Source organism: Aythya ferina, assembly GCF_964211825.1.
Source record: "Aythya ferina genome assembly, chromosome: 1".
Lineage (NCBI taxonomy): Eukaryota > Metazoa > Chordata > Aves > Anseriformes > Anatidae > Aythya > Aythya ferina.
In genome coordinates this window covers 72,511,214-72,528,012 of record NC_140296.1, presented here as the reverse complement: position 1 = coordinate 72,528,012, position 16,799 = coordinate 72,511,214, and the positions used below count along the sequence as shown (strand labels likewise).

The following is a 16,799-nucleotide window of genomic DNA, read 5'->3' as shown; positions in this document are numbered from 1 at the left end:
CATATTGTTGGTGATTGTCCAGCTCTCTAATTTGCCAACATCTCCCTGCAAGTCCTCTCTACCCTCAATGGAGTGAGTGAACAGCTGCTCCCACTTCAGTGTCATCTGCAAACTTGGTATACATTTGAGTCCTGCATCTAAGTCATTTACAAAAACATTAAAGAGAACCTATTCCTCTTATAAGAAATGTTTGGGTTTTGTTCATTTGTTTGGTAGTTTTTTAGCATAATTCTGTTTATTAGAAACAGAGGGATATTTTGTTCTCTTGGTAACCCTTTCTAAGCAATCCACAGCAACAACCTTTAACATGTTCTTCCTAGGTCATGTGGAAGCCCAACTACTTTTATGCATATATCAGCAGAATAAAAGAAGGCTGTCAGTCAGATTCGTGGTAATGATAAAAGGAATATGTAAGTACATTAATTTAAATACCTATAACTATAGGTAGTCATTGATAATTCTCTTCTGAGTATCTTTTCTTAATAACTAAATCTTGAGGAATTAACTTTTCTACAGTTTTCTGAGTGATCTCTTCTTTACTATTTTTCTCTTGTCTTATGGATTCTCTTCCTTAAGACTTGCAGTTTCATGTATTTTGCCTTAACACCAATTTATTTTTCTTCTGGAGTAACTCACACCAGTAGAATTGGAACTTGTAGCCTTCTATTAGGATCAGGTGTTAAAGAGCTAGCTACCCACCATCCAGGGTGTTTACTTGTGAATTACAGGATGAATTACTTGTATATAAGCAGTGGCTTTCTTAAGATATTTTATCCTTTGAAAGATCTAGTGATGTCAGAGTAGGTAGGTTATAAAGAGGTCTTCTTTGTTAGTATTAACCCTGTGGCATTTTTAGGCTAAATATTGTGTAGTTTGTTTTTTTTTTTTTTTTTTAATTTTCTTTTAATTATTATTTTGTATTTTATTTGGTTCCACTCATTAGAACATTTTTTTAAAGTTACTGCAATGGTTTAAAGTTTCTATTATGTATTAAATCTTTGCATTCACCTTCTTCTATTAATGGTTTATTTTCTTTAATTCCTACTTCAGAAGACTATAGTATCCTTGCTAGTAAGGTGGGTGTTGTGTTTTTGTTTTGTTTTCTGTCTAGACAGCTATTCTTCTGAGTTCATCCTCAGAACATCATGGGCTAGAAATATCTAGTTTAGTATAAATGCTGAAAGCAACCTGGTTGTAGCAGTACACAATATAGGCCTCTATGTGGACCTTGCAGTTACACTGAAAAGGTTTTGTTGTTGTTGTTTTTAAAGATAAAACCTTACACAGTATGTATGCTATGGAGTGGAGGTATCCAATGAAAGCTATATAGGTCTTCGCTGTAGCTCTTGATTCCTCTAGTAATATATATAGTAAAATATATGTTTGATAACAGCTGAGAAATCTGTCTTTGTAATTAAACTGCTGAGGTTCAAGTTTCACTGTCTACCACCTATTTTTTGAAACCTGTTTCTCCTATATCTGCATTTCATCATGAAACTGTTTTGAATGTTTTAAGTCTCTTTTACTTTACTGTAAATATTTGGCTTACTGCTTAGAAGACACGGAATACCTTTCCTGTTTCTGGTAAAGTGACATTTTTGGTAATGAAGTGTTTTGTTCCTTTTGAAAAACCTTTGAAGTCTGATCATTTTTTTAATTTATTTTATTTTTACTTATAAGGACAAAGTAGCTCAATTTTAAGATAATAATTTAGGGCTGGGTTTGTATGTTCTTTCCTCTGATGCTAAATTCTATTAATCTCTGCTCTTTAGAGAGAGAGGAAGGAAGGAGGAAGAAAAACTGACTAAACCAGTTCTTAAGCAAAAGCCACATTCAATTTATGCTATTTGATCAAGCTGTATCCTTCTGAGTTTAAATGAATGCAATTTAGTCTCTCCTGTCATATATTGGATGTGTTTTATTCTATAAAACAGGAATATGTGATTATGTGTTTTAACTGTTCAGGTACTGGTACCATTTGCTATATTATCTGAACAAATTCTACTTAATATTTTAGTTGCTGCTTGTATTTTCTCCTCTAAGGAAAAATAACTAATTTCTATAAACTATTAAACCTTTAAGAAGCAAAACAATTTTGAAATGCCTTCATTTTCAGACAGTGTGCTGTTTGTTACATTTCCAGTACTGCCATTGTCTACACAGTAGAAACGTGGAAAGTTCCTCTTTCCTTGAAAAAATCTTCCTTTCAGGTTCAAGTGTGCATGTCTTGTTGTTTTGGAATCAAGCTTCCCAAAAATATCTTTCCTGTAAAGATTGTGGTAAACAGTCATACGTGTCATTGTGTGTGTTTGCCCTCCTTTCCTTGCAGCAGGAATCCTGCGCTGTGTGATCGCTGCTACAAGCAGATGTTTTCCTTCATGCCCTCTGAACCATTCTGCCAAAGCCTCTTCCAGCATGTGCCACGAGGCCACCTGTTCCAGAAACACAAATGGGACCAATTGCCTCAAGGAGCAGTTATTTTGACACAGAAGTGTATGAAATATAAAAGTGATATGATTTAGGAATTTCAGAGTTTATCCAATGTGGTAACCTCAGGTTATGTGCTGTGCTAAGGGCTCAGGTTAGAGACAACTACTTTAAAGCAGGGAAGAAAACCAAGGCATAACAAGAGCTAATTTTTTTTCTATGGTCTTCTAAGTCTCCACCTGTTATATAGCACAGGTTATGTAAGCACTCAGTTTCATAAACACAGTAAGGGTGTAGCTGAATTCTTGAAAGAGGTTAGCAGATCTGACAAATGTGGTGAGAATTTAGCAGCCATTTGTGAAGGCATTTCACTCCTAATGATTTTTGTGTATGCATGCTAGATACAACACATCAGGGCAAAATCCTCTGAGCTGCATTGATATAACAAAAACATCTCTGTATTTGTCACTTGGATCTCCATGTTAAAATCCTTCATTAAGATGCTATGGAAAACGCTGCTGGCAATTTCAGCAGTCTACAGTCTAGGCAGGCATGTGCCGTTTGAGTTGTTTGTAGCAGAATACAAGAAGCAGTTGCTCCAGAACACATTGTGAAGTGTACTGTTGTTGTGCTCAGCTTCAAAGCTGTTAAATGAATGCTTTGGGCCCAGGCATGGCTTGATGGACAGTGGCCTCACAGAGGTCTTTGCACAGTCTGGCTATGGACTCAATGACCCAAAGAAGTTCAAGTCACTAAGATATTTGTGTGTATGGAAAAACACTGTTTTGTGCTTTGTGGTAGACACTGCCCAGTCTCAAAAAGACAGAGCTATATAAACAAAAAATCATGGTAGCAGAAACCATGCAGTACTTTAAATAAGGGAATACACAGAATTAATTTACACCTCCACAGGGTAATAATAGTACTACTTAATCTAAGTATATCTTAGCAGTGAGTGCTACCTATAGCTCAAGAATCCAGACTTCCTGTCCCTTGTTAGCGTTAGCAGCTGTTTCTGCTTTGAACAAAATGGTTATTCTACCTTAAACTCACCTGAACACATTGCCTGCCTGTTACCTCCTGCCTCCCCACAGACTCGCAATATGACCCATAAGACTCTATCCCCTCACCCCCATACAGCATACAAAGCCTGTCTTTCAAGCATGGGTATTTATGTTTCAAGTTAATTTTCAGAGATGCCCAAAAGGTCCCCTTTCACACGTGGGACAATTAAAATAATCACTAGTCATCTGTGGTCTCAGGAACAAATTAATCCAATTAGTCAAGTGTCCACCATGGCGCTTAAGAAGGTGCATAGGAAATGTGTTCTTATTTCCCTTTTAAAAGTCCTATGCAGTTCTTCAAAGAATAAATTCCAGCATTAGAGTGGATTTCCTGCTTTTGGATCATTCCTGTGGTTTATCTCATCATCTGTTTAGGAACAGATGACAGTCTGTGTCTTTATGCATGGTGATGCCTATTAGCTAGCTCACGAGGCTCCCTCCTCAGCTCATACAGCTTTTTTTGGATCGTGACACAGAAATGCTTGGCTATCCTCGTGCACTTTTTTGGTGAACCAAGTTGATTTCCTGAGTTTGGTTCCTGAAAGATGGATGTTTGTGTCTTTCCCTTGCAGCTGTCTGTACAGCACTGCTGGAGAAAAGTATAACATTGGAGAAGCTGAGATACTGCCTGAGTGGAAAAAAGCAAAAAGTTGAGGAGTTGCTGATATTTATGTCATAGTCCAGATGAGAAGAAACTAAATGAAGTTTAAATTATTTCATGGTTCAATTTACAGTAATTGATAACATATTTCACAAATTCATTGGTTGATTCACACTTGAACTTTTCTTTTTTTAAAAAGTTGTGATTTAAAGTTAGTTGCAGGAAGGGAATAACATTTCAGGTGTTTTTTTTTTGTTTGTTTGTTTGTTTGTTTTTTTTCCCTTACTACAGAAGGAAATAGTTTTTCCTCCTGTTCTCTGTTAATTACTTGCTTCTTGTTTGCTTCTGTCTTTCTGTCTCCTCAGGGAAAAAAAAAAAAAAAAAAAAAAAGGCAGGAAGGCACTTAGCCTAAAGAATTCAAGATCTGTTTTATTATTTCCTTAAAGGACATCTTATGAATAAGCATGTATTTGTTTGTATATGAATTTGTTGCTAAATCTGGGATCTGTGGGGGCAGATCTCCACTGTAATTCTGAGCAAGAGAATACACAACATTGCATTCTTTTCTTGTAGTATTTTTCTCTTACAAACTAAAGGAAATACAGAGAACTTAACTGTAAAGTTACTTAAGTTACTTAAAGTAAACTTACTATAATTTTTACTGCCTTGCAAAATTAAGTGGTAGTAAAAAAAAAAAAAAAAAAAGGCAGAAATGTGAGGAGAAATGGTATGTATGTGAAATACAAACACCACAGCTGGAACACCCCCTTTTCCTGTCTTCTTAGTGTAGGAAAAGTCATTAAGCCAAACAATACAGCATTTTCCATTTGAGCCTATAAAATTTGAGTTCATAAAACAAACCAGTATAATTGTACCTGCCTTGGGAACATTCACTAGCTGTGAATAACTTCTCCATAGAATTTAAGAAATGTGGAAAACAAGTGCCATTTGGGCAAAATAGCTCATGCATTCGTCATTCCCACATCTATTTTTTCAACTTGTATATTTTTACACTGTTATTTTCCTAAATGCCCAGAGTGCTATCAGAGAGCTTAAACAAATGAGAACAAACCCGCCTGCTGCTTTTTTTTTTTTTTTTTTTTTTTTGGCAGGGGTGGGGTGGGGAGGGGATTGGAATGAGGTCTCACCAATCCTGATAGGGCCAAATCTCCATGTACGGGGCTTGTTATTACCAGGTTAAAAATCCCAGAGCTATTGCTGCTTGCCTTTCCTGTCATTACTTTGCCTTCTTTTTGTTGTATGTTGTTCCATTTTATTGTATTATGTCCTTCTTATGTATCTCAGTAATTGGAAAAGCTTTTTAAGTTTGCCCCTGCTGTCTGCTAAGAGTGCTAGACAGGACCCAGCAAAGGAATTCACTGCGTCCCAAGTTTCAAGCTCCCCTAGCTATGTCTGGCACTCTGGAATCAGAGAGGAGACCACGTTGAGATAAGTATTGTGCAGAGACTGTACCTCCAAACCCCTGTAACAAGATTTTTGTGATTAGAAATCTGAGGCCCCAGGGCTGAGAGAGGACTGCATTACACAGGGGCAACTGGGAGACCAGAGCCGTGAGCTATGCTGCAGGATGAGCCAGGCTTCCAGAACAGATACAGCCTGCTAAAGATGTAGTCTGCCTGAAGTCAGGAGAGATGGTTTATCTATCTGCTTAAATTGAATGTATGAGGTACCATATACTCAGCAGAACTTGCCGTTGTTGCTCATGTGTCCTTTTGTGCACTTATTTTAAGGAGTGGAGTTGAGTTAATAATTTGAGAGTACCTAAAAGCAATCCTTTTTAATAAGCCATCATGACTTCTGAAAATAATGTGATCTGTTGGGAAGAGAGTGAGAACCTGTAGGTAAAGGCCCAGATTCTGCTGATGCTTATGTGTGGGTGTATAGGCTGTAAGAGGCTATGTATTTGTTTAAGCTTTTGTGGGAAGGAGTGAATATCAGAATTACCTGCAACCAAGCTGAGATGTCATGGAACTGTTAAAAAGCAACAACACCAATCAATTTAAAATCAAGCTGAAGCTTCTATATATACAGCTTTATGCTTGCCAAGAATTAAAAGAAGCTAAAACTACCTAGGGTAGATGTGGAGGAAGGATCAAAACCATGAATATATATCAATTAATGAGGTATTGCATTGCCAGTTTTTATGCTGTATCTCATTTCTTGTGCTAAACCTAGCCAAACCCTAATGATTAAGACGATTATGCATCAGTTTGGGCTTTGCTGAGCGCAGTGAAAGACTTAAGTATTTTAAAGCCAGCTAAGAAAGTGGTTGAAATCATGCTGGAATGATGTGACCAAATCTCAAAGTAGAGGTGAAGTTTATAGAACTGTTCAGGACACTTCAACCACTATTATGTATTTTGCTATTACCAGTTCTAGTTGACATTTGCTGATGTGTGTATATATATATATCAATATCAGCAGATACAAACATTTTCAAAATACTAAATATAAAATACTAAAAAAAGCTACAACTTCTTTCTCTCTGCACATCAGTAAGAACTAACTGTTTGCACGCATCTGGGCTTTGAGTGACAAATACATATTTGCCACCTCAGTCGCCTTCCTCCAGATGCATCCTGCTAGCATGGGTTCCTACAGGAGACTGCTGTGCAGTAGGGCATTATGAACAGCTGAGGCCTGTAGTTCTGATGAGCTTTCAGAGAAAAGCAAAGAAAGCTGCATGTAGCTTCTGTGAATATTGGGAGTGTAGCTGTGGGGAGTGAGCTGTCCTTTTAGAATTAACTAGCCAAATCCTACAAGGTGCCATTGCCTTTGTGTTTGAGTACAGAATACATAAAATGATTTTTGTTTGGTGTAAATGTACAAAAGAGGGCTTTCTGTATTTTGAACAAAGGTAGTGATTGTTTAGTGATGAAAACAGAGAATTTAGTAGCTGAGATTCCTGTTTATATTCCTGAGCTGTGATTTTGAAAATATCAGACTCTCTTCCTCTTGTTTCTTTTCATAGCTTGATAAGTGGACTGATGTCCTTGAGACTATAAAAAATTGACTTTCCTGCTACAAAGGTCTAATTTTTTTAACAAGCTAAAATGTTCAGGATAAAACCTTTGGATGCAAACATTGTTGATGCAGTGGATGATTTGAGCAGACTGCAGGTTGCACTGAAGTGGAATAATTTCAGTCTTCCTGACAACAGAACCAGGAAGGCTACCAGTCAGTCTTCTCAGCTGAAGTTACCAGAGCTGAGAAATGGACCAAAACTTTATTGCAACATCCTCCAGAGGCTGTGCAGTTAACAGGAGCAGGCACCACCACGCTGAATCTCATATGTGTCTTGTTGTATGTCAATGCCGAGGAATTGGCAGCCCAAAGTGGGCGACACCAGAAAAATCAGATGTTTACAACACGTTCTGTCTCTAACATAACAACAACAAAACCATTGGCTTCCAGAGGTCTAACTTTGTACAGAAGTGTCATCATGTATTACCCTCTGTCAGATGCTCTCGACAAGAGCTTCTTAGCCCGCTTCCACTTCCTCTTCAGTGCTGCTGAAGATGGTTCAGAGAAGCAGCAGGTAGAAGCAGCTAAAAATACTCTGAAACACCTTCAGATCCATAGTATTTTTCTCTGCTGCATTAACTCTACTCACCATCCTAAGGGTGGCTAATGAGAAGGAAAATAGAGCTTTGCTTATCCATTTGTCTTATGGTAATGAATTTTCTGCTTCAGAAATAATGCTGGGCAGGAGAGGGTGCATGCGGAGACTGAGGTGGCAGACAAACATGCATCAGAACTGACAAGTTCTGTTCTGGCCCAGTGCTTTTGCAGTGAACTTTTTAAACTCTGCACAATGGGATTTAAAGAAAACATCAGCTCAGCACATCAGTTCTACTGGTTTATTGTCAGGCTGAAACAGCTCACTTGGCAACAGCTGAATGTCTCATTTGTGCTGTTCTTGCACATGCCTCTTCATCATTATTTACAAATAATAAGTTACAGATCTTCTTTTAACTTTTTGTACCACACTTGAAGAGAGCCATATCAGTTCCGGCATTTCTTTGTTTACAAAATTAATGACCCTGTAACCTTTTTTCTCTTCATTTAACATATTCCTCATTCCTGTGAGTTTCTGGGTAAGTTTAATTACCATATTAATTCACGGTAATAACATATGTTGTTGTTCCCCAGATAGCAGTTTTTCTTCAGTGAGGCACTTCTGTAATGATATGAACAGTTTTACAAGTTTAAAAAAGTACAACATATGCATAACTAATCTGAGATATATAAAATCAGTTATCCAGCTAGTACCACCTAAACTGGAAAACTAGAAGTTTATGTTTGCCTCCTTGTTCACATATTCTATCTCATTGTGTGGGAAGGCAAAAATCAGCACTTGATTGCTTGGTGAAATTTTCAGGTGTCTGGCTTGCAGACCCTTGATTTACTCAGCATTAATTTGGGTAAAAGCTATTTATGAGCTAGGAAACCAGCCTTACGCAGGGTGGAGGGGTGGAAGAAAATCATCACATCCTCCCAGAGTGTGTTCTTTCAAAGTAGGACTTTTTTTTTTTTTGCAAAGAGAGGCATATGAGTATGCATGCATTACTGATTGTGTCGTCAAGCCTGTTTTCAAGAAAAAAAATATCATTTTTGTTGTTATCCTTATACACAATTGGGGGATTTTCTGCGTATCTGCTACTGCTGGAAGAGTCAGCTGGAGTAGCAGTGAGCTGAAGTCCAATCTTCTTCAGAGTATGGAGGAGAGGCTGCCACTGCTTTTCCATAGAATGGTGCTGTCTGCTAACAGAAACCCAATATAACATATTTCCCAACTGTAGTCACTGTATTTGCGTTCCAGCATCCGAACACTAGGTGCGAGATTTAGCTACACTCATTGTTAGAATAAAACTGCAGCTGCCTAGCCTGTATGCAAAAAAAGGTACAGCCAAAGGCCTTCTCAGTTACTTCCACTTTGTAGTAAGGACTGTGAAAAGAGGAAGAGGATCTGCAGTGGGCACGGTACTAGAGCAACAGGATCTCTGAGAAGCTGTAACACAGACTGCCTATAAAGACAAAAGCTCAGCGCTGTCATTTACATTACCTGCTTGAGGTTTTCAGCTGATTTCATCCGCAGCATTAGGTCGCACAGGAAAACGCTGCCACTTGGGTAGGGCACATGCACGGTGCCAAAAAGGTCTTAGATATGAGTTGAAACTTTCTTCGTTCTCCACCCTCAGATAAAGGAAACTGTCAGCAAAGCGCAAAGAACAAAGATGTCTATGACTCATAAAACAGATTAATGGGGTTTTTACTAGTGTGCCTAGCTTGAGCTGAGTATAAAGGACAAAAGATATTTCAGACCATCCCTGGTCAATTAAGCAAATGTGGGATTCAACTGTGGTTATGCTTGCCATTCATACTTGGAAGCTGATTGCAGTTGGAATTTATCATATCTGTTGTTTTTCTTCATAAAATCTTTTTTTCAGTGTAGCCAATAGCTGTGGGCCAAAATGAAGGCATGCACACATACAAAAGCCGTGGGTTATATTTTAATAGGGATCCCTACTGCTTATCATTGCTGTATGTAATTGTCTGGAAAAGGTCAGCATAGTTTGTGCTGCAAACAATTGAAGCTGAACATTTTTTTTTTTTTGCACTGGACTTGTAATCTTTTGACTAAATACAGTATGAAAAAGGAACTGTGGAAAAACTGAACCTATTCCAGCCTCAGGTCATTGTACCTTTGTTTTTAAATCATTGTGAATCTAACTAACAAAGTTAGTCCCAAATAACAGTTGGTTACAAAATGTGTCATTTAAAGACAAAAAAAAATGTTCAGATCTTTAGCTCTAAGGCCAGTCCCACAGTGCCTTGCTGATTTGTTTCTGTATCTCTATTATAAATTCTGTGCTATAATATCTATAATTTTGATTTTGCTGTCTATAGCACATATGCAAACAGTCATCTTCAGCATGGCTTTTTATGTTGATTATACTTCTCTAATTACTTCTGTAGGCTTAGCATAGAATTTAAAGTATTTGCTTTGCTTTTATCTTTGTGCAGTTGTTCAAAGCAGCTGGCTGGTTGCTTACAGACATTTCAGGGGGAGGGTTCCTGTTGTTAGCTGACTGAAGTTGGCCTCTGCTGTCACGAGGATGATCGGTAAGAAAAAATCAGTGTCAGCTTTTATTTGAACTAAAGCACGTGCCAGGAGAAGGCTCTGAGAAATTTGGGCATGGCACCTGGTCCTTGGAGAACGGGGGGAAGAAGCCAGCCCCCATGTTTGTTTGGTCAGGTAAGCTGCCAGCTCACCTGCGAAGTCGAAGCAAGGTTTTGTTTTCTTTATAACTGGGGACTCAGAAGTTGCTCTGCTACAGTGCAGTGACTGGGGGAAAGAGTCACTCAAACCTGCACTGCCAGTGGAGCAGTTTTATAGAGGTGCAGTCTGAGGAAACTCAGCGCAACTGCCCCAGCACTGAAAATGAAACCAATCCAGAGGTGGCACCAGCAGAAGGGACCATCCTTAGGGTTCTTCAGAGCTTTTCCCCCTTACTGTTTAATATGCAATAGGTGGAGTGCAAGGACTTTTCTTCTAGTGTTCCTGGAAAACGTGCAGTTAATTTCTAAATTTCAAATTACGTTGTCACCACTGAAAAGTATGTATTGCTAGTTTTGCTGTGTTTGGGAGAGCAGAAATAGACAGAGAGATGCACAACAGAAACAGCTGAATTGCTGTGAAAACATGCAGCTCTTAATGAGGAAAGGCAGCAACTCCTCATACCCACATTACTTCTCAAACAGATGAATAGGTCTCCACCGGCAGTCCCCCAGGCAGTTTGTAGCAGGGGAGCCTGGTAGAAATTCCGACCCCCTGGTTTCAGATGTACCACCTAGCACCATCCTGGTATTGAGTCAAGTGAAAACCCAGGTCACATCTCTCCTGGAAAGCTAGACACATGGAGGAGTCACAATGTTTTCAGGAGATCTCATAACGAAGGTGACTGAGAACCAAGATGTGCTATGGTCTTGCTGTGGAGTACATCTGTCTTTCTGGGTAAACATAGTCACAGATGCCCCAAAACTGAAGGCATGGCTATTACACAAGAAGTCCATCTATACAGGTAAGGAGAAAATAACATATAGGAGACTTGTTTTGAAATTGCAGTGGCAGCCAGGAAGACTGCCTTTTGTCACACCTTGCTTTCATAAAATATTCATAGAAACATGTGAATGGTGAGCCATAACCAAAGCATGTTCTATTTCTAAATGCAGCATTCTGCCAGTCGAGGGAGATGCAAGGCAGGTTTCCTTACAGCAACAGAAGTTACAAGACAGCTAGCTATCCAGTCAGATTTAACCTAGAATTAAAGTCTTTGTATCAATAGGAACTGTATATTGGTTTGGATTTTATTTCCTCTTTGTAACCTTGTTTTGTCCCAAATTGTATACAATAAAATAAGTAAATTATTCATATTTTAATTGTGTTTTGTGATGCGTAGAGCTTCCTGGGAGCAGGACAACTGTGTGTACATTAGTTTCACTTACAGAACGACAAGCTTATAAACAGAGCAGTGCTTTACCTCCTCCGAGGTTTGTTTTTACAATTATCAGGCATTTGCCTCTGTGTTTACAGAGGTGCAAAGGTCAGATTAAAGTCTGTAGCACCACCTGATGCCCTTGTGAAGAGAAATATCCATCAGCAGCTGTTAGTCAGGACCACTGTACGTAAAGCAGGTTTGTAGAGATACTCATGCCTGACTGAGGTGTTCTCCTCCTGCCAAAGCCAGAAAAAGCAGAAAAGCCTGGAAAGCTAAAAATTCAGTGTTGGCAGGAGGGCACAGACTAGAGTTTGTCCTACAGCTGAGTAAGAAACTTTCCTTGGTAAAGGGAGAAAAAAAAAAAAAAGAGGGACCTCAACTGGGGGTGCAGTTATGGGAAGAAGATTGGCTCCTGCCGTCTGGGCAGTCATGTAGTGAAATGCAAAGGGGCCTTGCAAGCTAGATAGCAAGTGCTATTAGCAGTGTCTTGTGTTGCCTCCAAAGCTTGTCTGCTTGTTTTGAATAATTTTGTGTCCCAGCAGAAAGGCCAGAAGGAAATACAGGCACAGAATTTAATTCTCTTTGTATAAGAGAACAAGGCTGGACTCTGCATAAGAAATATTTGGTAGGGAGGATCTGATATTAGTCATGGCACAAAGTGGCTTTTGTCTGATGTAACCGGCTCATTTTGGATTGCAAAGTCAGCACTTCAGCTCTCCTAAAACTGCCTGCTGGAGCCTTTTGTCAAAAGATCAAATACTACATGAGAAAAATCAGAACATCAAAACAATTACCCTCTGGAAGTGAGAGTATGGCAAGATAAAGCATGAGAAAAGGGCAGTCCTGTGTGAGGCAAACTGGAAGCAGTGCAAGGGCATGAGTAGCGAGTGTTTGTCATCAGTATTTTCCATGTCCCTCCTGCACATCCTGGCAGAACCTGGCCCCAGGCTCATGCCAGAGGCAGCTCTGCAGGAAGGGCACTGCACAGGGCACAGCCACTCAGCTGGGTGCATGAAGGGGCCTGAACTTTCTGGCTGAACGAAGGCTGACCTTTCTTCTCTTCCCTTGCTCCAGAGAGCTTTGCTGAGTGATAGAGCAGCCTTGGAGCATGTGCTCTCCCAAAGGCGTGGGGGAACACGCTTCTCATGGGGTTCCTGCATGCTTTGGGTTTGGTAGAGGGCTTTGGAGCAAAACCTCGGTCAAGAGAGTATTCTGAGTGACATATGAGTGTTCCCAGAGTCCTCCCTGGTACTGACTAATGTCTGCTGAATGACACAATGCCAAACGGTGTGGTTTATGTTATTATTCCCTTGAAGGGAGATTTGATCCTCTATGCAATTATATTACTTTATTCTTAAGTCTTTTACAGGCTTCTAACAAGCAGAAACCTGGAGTACTACACTGGTTGACTTGATTCTGACTTAGCAGCAGAGAGCATAGCTGCTAAGCTTATTCTAGGCTACAATTTTGTACTGATTTATTTATATCCTTAGATGATAAGAATGACCAGGTAACTGGAATTCACGGACTATCTGTTTAAGCTTGTAACAGAGTTTCTGTAGTAACAACACCAACTTGAAGCTTTCCTACTCCCGTACTCAAGACAATGTACTTAAAATGTGATTTAAGGAGATGGAGTCCTGAGCATGGACTTCTAAAAGTCTCTGTTTTTATCTGGCCCAAACCTTTGAGATCCTGAAATATTTGTCTGTTACAGTTGCACAGCTCATGGCAAATCTAACAAGTCAGACATCCTGGGCTGTCTTGCTGTTTTCACCTCATGTCAGTATAACGAAGGAGAGAGCTAAGAGAACAGTTACAGCAAATGAGAATTTTTTTTTTTTAAGCTTTTTTTTTTTTTTTTAAAAAAAAAAAAGGTCTTGCAGAATAAGCATGCCCATTTGTCTTTTATCAGCATGGTATGACTCACACATATAGCTGGAGATCATTTCATTTCCTTCCTGTGTGGAAAAAAACAAAGGTTTTACAATTAGAATATAGCTGCTTTGTTCTAGACTAAATTTGAGTTTCTGCCCAGGAAATTCATTCTAGAGAAAATAACGTGAATGCCAATTGCTAACTAGGTAAGGAAAAAAGTAGAGTAATGATGTATACTTTATTTCTTACTTTTTGTACCTTTTCCTGTGTGTTGCTTCAGCACTGCTTCAACAATCCTTCAGGAGTACCAAGCAAGTATGGTATGTCTGTGCTTTCACACAGTCTGTCTTTACCAAGCTATGGAGTGTATGGAGTGGGTGAGAAGCATGTTTTGAGCCCTTGTAATGAACCTTCCCACAAAACAGCCACAGATGTAAGCAGCAGAAGGATGAGATAAGTCTGGTGGACTGAGAGCTTCCAGCCTGGAGAGGTGCTCAAGGGAGGTGCCCCAGCTCTTTGGCCTGTTTCTCTATTTCGCACAAGGCAGTCTCTGGGTAAAACACATGACGACTCTTGGGAATCATGTTTATGCCTCTTCATGAAGCTGGCCTGCAATACAATAGAGATCTGTGTATTCTGGACAACAGACCAGAAAGATAAACACATCTATAGATAAAACTAGAGGGAAATTCTAGCTTACAGTGATCCTGCAGCTTTTTTTTTTTTTTTAATGGAAAATTAAATATTTGTAAAAAGAAATAAGAATGAGTGAATTAATTTTGGTTAATAGAAAACAAATTTCACTTAATACATAAACACTGAAGGACTATTTAATGGTACTGTAGTGTATCTGAGCTAAACATCTGGCTTTCAGCTGGGCGTTAAGAATTACAGTATGTTTGCAGGACACCAGAGTAAGCATTCCATAAATATTTACTACAAACACATTGTTAATATTTGATTAATGTGAATGGGCAACAGCAAATGTTGTTTTTATTTCTGTTTAATGTTGTGATTGTTCATTTAAGTTATTTTGCTTTCCCAAGGAAAAGGACACAGAAAGAAAGTTTAAGTAGCTTAAAGCAATGAAGTTGTCTTTGCAGCTAGAAGATTTTTTTTCTCAATAAAATGCTAACAAGTGAACACTCTCACGAGATGAGTGGATGAGAGGTAGATGTCATGGTGTAAGACATGGTGTAAGACATACAGATACTTGTATGTTGAACTTGTCCAGTAAAACAACCTACCATCTGACAGGTGATGATTTTCAAAAAGATCACTGCATTCATACTGATGAATGTATGAATGCAGTGATCTATGTTTGCTAAGTATGTTTGGAAAAGCCAGATGAAGTTGATGTGGTTCCAGATGCTAAATTCCAAAAGTTTACAGGGAGGCTCAGCACAGGCAGCGTTTGGAACCGCAGACTTGCAGCCTAGGTACCAGCTAAGTGGGTTCTGTGTATGTTCAATGCTGAAGCACTGCAATGCGCAGAGTAGTACGAGGGCAATGTTAATCTTCATGTCTCAGATACGCATTCATTTGCAGATACTTAGTCCATAAACTAAGGACTATTTCCTCTAGCCATAGACATATTTTCTTTATAGGTAACTTCAATGAGCATTTAAGTTTACATAGCAAGGAAATAAATAATACTCCTGCAAGCAGCTGTATTAAACTGAGTAACTTTTCACATAAAGAGAGCTGCTTTGTGAAAATACTGAAAAATGCTGACATTTGGTCTCAGGTTGCAAACCTTTCCTTCTGTGTTATGTAGAGGCACTTGAAATTGGAAATAGAGTCCTTGGTTTTGAATGGGAGAAAAGGTAAAAAATAAAATAAAATAAAATAAATCATTAAAGATGATGAGCAAGTGCAAAATCTTCTTCACAGCTTCTCAATGACTGGTTACCACTCCCTGCAGGCCATGCATTCCTGAGGTTTGTGGTTCTGGCAGAGCAATTCTTCATTAGTGTTGGCTTGACACTCAGCTGTTTTAGGAACAGAAAGCACATACCTTACAGACAAGTCTTGTGATAGACTAGGATTTCTATAAAAAGAGGGTGGAAACATCTTCAATTCATGAATTATATTCTATCAAAAGATTGTATTGACATTTACCATTTAATATTGTTCCTGTTGGATTCATAACTCCAATATTTTCGTAATTGGACCTACAGTTCTCTCTAATGCAGGGCAGTCATTGTACTGAACACCTTGTAACATCTTTAAATGAAATAAAACTTTAGTTTTTATTGTATATGAACAATATGTATGTGAATGTATATGATTTCTTTCCTTTTCTTTAGTACTACAGCTTTCAGAGCAGAAATAAATTGCTGGGAGGAGTTGCCCTAAAACTAGGGGTACTTGGCCGGCCACCATCTTCAGCAACATATAAGACAGTGTGAAGGAGATATTTTGAAAAATGGCAAGGTGTGCTTACTTACTTTAAATGTAACTTGTAGTTTATGATTTCCATACAGTGCATAGTGTAATCCAATCAACTGATCTCGTACTGTGTTTCAGATTTGCAATGATCAGGCATGACAGGTTCTCTACTCAAGACATGTTGACACAAGGCTGCTGGGGCATGGTGAATTAAACTGGATGTCCATGTTTTAGGAGTCTTCTGAAATGCTGTGCCTCTCAGATCCACAGAAGCATGATCACAGTAGAAACAGGAGGTGGAGAGCATGTGAAGGCTTGTTTCACAGACTTCACTACCTCTTTGGAGGAAATATGTGACAATCCAGATGTGCGTAACAAATTGCTTTGGAGAGAATTGTGAGAACGACACATTCACATTTTTCATGTTTGTCACTGACTTAACACGATTAATGAAATGTCATTTTCATATTGGCTCACGTTATCTTTCTGACACAGGTACTTAAACATAATTCTGATTATTCTTTTTAATATACCCAAGTTGTTATTTGCATAGACTAGATAAGAGCAAAGACCATCTGTGCCTGTGTTTGTATGTAACAGCATGCGAGTGTGCACACTCACAGGGGGAAGTGTCTGGGAAATGATCAGCACATAGCAACAGAAAACAATATTTGTCATTTCTGTTTATGAGGTGAGCCCCTTTAAAATTATAATGAAGTGACTGAGATTGAAGACACATAAGCACGAAACTGCTGATGTTGGAAGTGATTTTACTGCTGACCCTGCTGCTCAGGCAGGGTCAGACTGCACAGGACAAGCCTAAGACTCACCACTACATACGTGTTGTATTGTAAAACAAATAACAACAACAACAAAAGAAACTATGGTAGTGGCTTAGAATCATAAAATCAAAGT

General features: G+C 38.9%; 1 long non-coding RNA gene across 2 annotated transcripts; it reads left to right on the top strand.

Moving 5' to 3' along the window:
* The first annotated feature begins 204 nt into the window (after window positions 1–204).
* Window positions 205–16,747, top strand: LOC311429730. Of its 2 annotated transcripts, XR_014688365.1 has the most exons (4): window positions 13,775–13,870; window positions 15,418–15,521; window positions 15,803–15,929; window positions 16,023–16,747. It is a non-coding gene; the product is annotated as an uncharacterized lncRNA (long non-coding RNA). The 2 variants fall into 2 exon arrangements; XR_014688364.1 differs by lacking the exons at window positions 13,775–13,870; window positions 15,418–15,521 and adding an exon at window positions 205–410.
* Window positions 16,748–16,799: the final 52 nt, after the last annotated feature.